At 35.8% G+C, this 5983-nt stretch overlaps 1 protein-coding gene across 1 annotated transcript in view; it reads right to left on the bottom strand.

Moving 5' to 3' along the window:
- The window catches only part of DCN (decorin), a 40194-nt gene extending 35971 nt beyond the window's left edge, over positions 1-4223 (bottom strand). Inside the window, exon 1 of the mRNA XM_009882602.1 lies at positions 4058-4223. The gene's annotated coding sequence lies outside the window, so the exon portion shown is untranslated. The remainder of the gene's footprint in view (positions 1-4057) is intronic.
- Between the last annotated feature and the right edge of the window lie 1760 nt (positions 4224-5983).

Here is a 5983-nt window from a genome sequence, read left to right as displayed (position 1 = left end):
CCTGCTGAAGGAGGTCCAGCATATCCACCAATTGCATAACTGTTCCTTTCAATAAATGAAAACTGAATTGTGAAAATAGGACAGTTATGTGATAGGAGTCTGGTAACTGCTTGTCAATAGTCGTTGGGTTTTTTTTACAGAGCAGTTTAAAGGCAACTGTAAACACATCTGTTTGCATATTTAGAGTAATATTTATTAGGAACAGGCAGCGCTGTCAACTTTGTTATGCAAAACAGTCAAAACAATAAGCCACATTTTCCATGTGTCTGTTTTCTGCCAACGTAACAGTCTATTTGATTTCATTAGCATTTGTTTCATAGCAATGAGTTTGTCTCCTAGGGACAAACCTGAGTTCCCAAACTCACTGTAATGCAGTATTTCATGGCTTGAGAAATATTTTATTAAAGTGCCAGCTTGCTGTATGTTTTAAATTATAGCCTAGTAAAACTGACAGAGAAAGAGTAGGATCTAGTGACAGGGTGGAGAGAGAAGGGAAGATCTTTACTTTTTTAAATGAGCTATACTTTTTTCCTAGTTTAAACAGCACAATAAAATGGAATACGATGTTGTGTTATATTGGATGTTCCCGGCTTGCTTGCGAAATTTTTGGCTAGGGGATTTTATGATATAAACAATGCACCCTCAAAATCCTCTGCTTTGCACTGCATATGCATATGAATTGATGCTTGTAGTATTGTCAGCACACTTTCTAATGGGACTTCAAGGCCTCACTCTGCAGATTTTCATGTTCAGGAGCAACTTTACATGAGTATGTATTGCCATAGACATTAACAAGGAAAACTGCTTAAATACGTGTTCTAAGACCTAGGCCTAAATGCATTTCAATACACTGTACATTGTGCTACCTGTGGTGTTGTGCGCTAAGGAGAAATTACAAAACAGCTGTTTGCAAGTTTTGTATTAAGGCTGTATAGATCAGCTAATTTTTTTGAAAATTATTTTCTTTTACTATTTATTTTATATAAGGAAGCTTATCTTTCACAAACTTTTGTGGGTCTAAAAACAGCCCACAACAAAACATATGAAGAAACCTGCCTTCAAGTTGCCAAACGATGGAAAGGCAAACTTGTCATTTATTTAAAAAGCCTTTTCTTAAAATGGATGGCATAATCCTGAATACAGATGTTGCTCTTTGTAATGAAAGCAAAAACGTTCAATTGTTTCTTCAGGTCAGGTCAATAACTTCTGAAATGCCTTCTCTGGGTGCTAGCTAGGATTACTTTTTTTCCTAGCAGAAATTATTTAACAGTTAGGGGTGTGGTATAGCATTTCTCAGCTCCATATTGACTAAAGGAAAGACAAAAAACTGGGGGAGAGGCAGAGGAAGAGGGCTCTCTCCCTCTCTGCATTGACATATGGGACCTACCAGGTAGATGACTAACATGGGCAGCTGATGTTAGGTGAAAGTGCCTAACACTCTAGAAAGAGGCCTCTCTCTCTAGAATACCACATCCAGGTATTCTAACAGGAGTGGTTAGTATCAAAAAAAAAAGAGCTAAATAAATAAAAAACACAGGTCTGGAATTAAATACAATCTATATTGTGCCTGGGTTCAATTTTCTTTATGAATTGCTACCTACAGATGCCAATAATGCAACTCTGCAGAAACCTTTAGGGCTCAGTCTTGAGGAGATAATAAGTTTACCTTATAAAATACCCTAGTGTTTTAGAATCATAACTTACAATTCTGTCATCTACCTAAGAGGAAGACAGATATCCAACATCTTCAGATGGCCCAAAGGCTTCAAAGTGACTTCACCTGAAATAAAGCACTTTTTCTGTTGCCTGTTTAACAGACATAGCTGGTTTCTTAATTGGACCCAAAAGCATCTTCTATTCCTGGAGCAGACATATTACCTACTGCATGTACTGAGGGGTTTTGCAGACCCCAATGTCAGCTGGAGGGTCAGATCATTTTAGCATGTCCTGATAGCCCAACTCAGTGCTGCGCAAACTCATGTCATGTAGCAGAGGCAGGCTGTGTCCCCATGTGGGCCATCCTCCTGCCCTCACCCCCCACCGACATTGGGGCTGGGTCCCGTTCCCAGCAACACCCCTGTGATGCATGCAGAGTACACACAGACAAGTGAGGATGTCACAGCAAAGTGGTGTTAATACATGGTGGTGAGTTCTTACCACGGTTTAAACTAAAACAAGATTTTTGAAATCATCATTATTACGTATGAATTATTGTAATGCAACAATGTAATTTATTAATAGTCTGAAACAGGTAGACAAATCTGCTAAATCGTCACCATTCATTGTAGTAAGCCGCCTTGTGAAAATGATCAATAAAACATTACCCAGTACAAATTATTTTTCAGAATGTACATTAACATCAAAAAGCATTGGGAATGCAGCACACAAACCCTGGCACGGCACTGTCAATCAGTACTTTTTGAAGAGCTTCCCCAGATCTATTTTACATATTCATATATCTTAAAAATATTTTTAAATATTTAAAACTGCTTGTATCCTCCCCCGCCCAATGTCACTGATGAAGCACCGTCCATCCCAAGAATGTACAATCAGGATTTTATCCTGGAGTTACATTACTACCCCTCAAAAAAAAACCCCAAAACAATGCAAAGGCACTTTGGAAGTGTCTTCACACTATACTTCTTGTTCACATTAATATTGATGATTTCACTTATCTCAGCTAAACCCTGTAGTAGGCCTTTTCCTTTGGTCTCTGTTTTGTCAAAACTATAATGAAATCAGTAAAAGCTGTGTATAGAGGAAAACTGTAGGACAACAAAGGATATAAAGCATCTAATCTGAGAATACAACAGAGCAAATAGCACACACAGCTACATATTAATCAGGAAATAAGAACAGATATGTGTCTGCATATCTTTATTTGTATACGTATTCTTACTGCAGGCACACACATCTGTTCCTATTGTTTGCATGTGTAAATGAATATAAACAGCTAGAGAAAAAATATATACAAAACTGTACTAGTAAGAAATGTTTACATTTCACTTACCAAAAAAAAAATAGAGAGGGGAAAAAAATCTGAATTCTTAAAGGTCTGTGAAACAATATTTATGTCTGCAGGACATAACTGTTTAAATTTGCTTTAATTATGTGTTTACAATGAGAAAGACTTTTCCACAAACAGAGGAAACTATACCATAGACTTGGCTACATTTCAGTTTAAAATACCACTGGAAATGTGCTTCATCAGTTCACGTCACCACTGTATTGGTGGTCTTCTTGTCAGTTTACCTTAATATTAAGTTTAAAATATTAGTTCACCTACTGTCAGAAATCTCTCAAAACGCCACAAAAGACGAGTTAAACAATATGTACAGTTTCAAAAAAAAATCCCCCAGGTTATATGTTTTACCCATTTTGTGTAATAAAGTCTAGATGTGCAAACTTAGGAGTTGGAAGTTTTAAAGACATTCAAACTCTGTTAACAGGAGTTTCAACTCCAGGAATTTTCTTTTCTACTATTTCATTCATAGGAACCGTCTTTAAATGTGAGTCCCTTGTTTGTACACTGTAACATAGCACTTTCTAACATTACAAAGGCACTACAAATGCTGTTTAACTAACCACTACATTTTTTTTTTTCCTCTGAAATTGAAATTATATTCATTAATGTCTGGAATACATACGGAGAAAACCGAATGAAAAAGAAATCACAAAGTTCAGTTTAAAACAGAAATGTAAGAACTCACGCATTCTTTACACTCACTCCGTCACCGATTCTAAACACTGGATTGCAAACAGACACTATACTGCTGCAAAAGTTTACAGTAAGGAAAAAGAAAGGACTATAGCAGTGCTTATACAAATCAAAACAAGAGACAGAACAGTCAAATAAACAGTAGGAAATCTGCACAGTCCTTGAGAATGCATTCTCATGTTCCCAAGAAACAAAAGTGCTGGATACAAAACTTAACATTGCTAGACATTTAGTAGGATTTTTTCCTTGCTTCTCTTAAAATTCAACTAGTTCTTGCCGTAGACTTGCCTGAAGTTTTATTAGTGCAGCATAGTTCAGGAGAATTACTGAAAACCGTACCTTTTAATCCAGGGATTTGCAACAGGAGCTCTCAAAGCTGAGATGTAATTAAACTAAATATTCAACCCAGGCAAAAGGCTTTGCAGGTGTGGAAAGGAGGAGGGGGTAAGTTCAGCTCAGTGACTGTCACTTGGTGGAAAACCCTCCTGCTTCTATTCCATAGCACAGTTAAAAAATAAGGTTTCTCTCAATGAACACAATCCAGGCTGACACCCACATTAGATCATATGGTAATGATATGTCTCCTGTATTGTAGCCAGAAACTTTATCAGCTCTTTTGCTTTCTTTTCCTCCTTTTTCTTTTTCATTTGCTTTATTTCTTTTTCATATGTTTAGAATCCCAAACTACTTGTACACTATAAGACAGATGCTTAGCAGTAATTCATCTTACTTACTTTATTTATGTCCCTACAACATACATTTAGGAAAGTTTTCTTGGGTTTAACTATGTTTTTTTTACTGACTCATTACTGAGAAAAATTTTTGGCTGTTCCTCTTGTTTATAGTATTTGTAATTCAAGGAAATGATATAAAATTAATCTTGGATGTAGTCAAAGTGGAGATTAATATCAGAAAAAGGGGGTAGCTTTAGGTAAAACTATTTAAACAGATAGTAACCTGCCTTTGCTTATGCTATAATCATTGTCAAACCAAGTAGTATATAGTGTAATACACTATTATCCTGTCTAATAATAGAGTTTTTATGTATTTCTTCAAACTACAGCATGTTTTTGATATATATGAAAATCATGTTTTCATTAGTAGAACAATTCTAACATTTGTGGTTAGAACTGCTTTATATAAACTTTGCTTTTTTTTACTTCTTTCTCACCAGGACAGCAAAGCAGAGGGGAAATTAGTTTTAACTGGGTTTTTTGGGGGTGGCTTTTTATTGTTGTTTTTTGCTTTTTTTTAAGAGACAGTGGAGACTTTTTAAAGCATGAAAGGAAAAAATGTATCTGACTTATTGTTCAGATTTATATTTTATTTTTGTAATTTCTGTTTTGATGAAAATATCAGTGGAAGCTAAAATGCAGTTTCTCTATCCCTGCACAATTTTAAAAGTCTAGCAAACTGAAAGGAGAGCAAATACAATAATTGCTATTTATTTAGTAATCCAAACACATTGTGAACATATGTAGCTTCCCTGTGCTGTTAGCTGTCCTATCTAAATACTGGAGGCTTGTGTCTCTGTGTTTTGACTTGTATCCTTTTATTTCTGCCCCTAGGCTAAGACCAGGTGCAAATCTGGAATTAAAGCCTGTAAAATGTGAAATGATGTTTAAAAGAAGTCTGAATTTTTAGAAACACAATGAACTCTTGAAATTTTAGCTATTCTCTTCATTTAATTTCAAGAAGAGCCATCAAAACAGCTCTTATAATCGATCCCCTTTGGTGGAAGAAAACATGGTAGAATAATTGACTGCTAGTTTAGGTCAGTGTAGCACAAAGGTGTAATCAGACTTCTTACATTATAGCTTCTTTATATAGTTCACTCTAAAAGTTAAGGATCATTTATTCACCCTTAGTCCTTGAGCTAACTTCTTTCCCCTGCCTCTCCACTGGATTCAAGACTGCTAATGATTTTTGTTGTGACATTTTTCTACATATGATTAGTCGTGTTCCAAGCTTTCATGCTTACAACAAAGCCTTATCTTTGTCCAAAAGTGTCGCCATGAGGTTTGCTGAAATCTTGGCTGCATCTTAGTAATGTCAGTTATTTGAACCTTGGTCACCAGCTGCATCTGGTGTTTAAAAACATTTCAAAGCAAGATTTTGATGAGGAACAGGTCAGGGTGAACTTGTTGTCAGTTTGCTTCACAAAACCCATTCATATCCTTTCCCAGTGAAATCATAATACATTTGTTCTGATATCTGTTATGGGGTTGAAAGGTGTTATAATTTAATAGTTTAGTCATCACTTCA

The sequence above is a fragment of the Charadrius vociferus genome, unplaced genomic scaffold (assembly GCF_000708025.1).
Source record: "Charadrius vociferus isolate BGI_N301 unplaced genomic scaffold, ASM70802v2 scaffold72, whole genome shotgun sequence".
In the NCBI taxonomy this organism is placed as follows: Eukaryota; Metazoa; Chordata; class Aves; order Charadriiformes; family Charadriidae; genus Charadrius; species Charadrius vociferus.
This window is presented reverse-complemented; position numbering and strand designations above follow the sequence as displayed.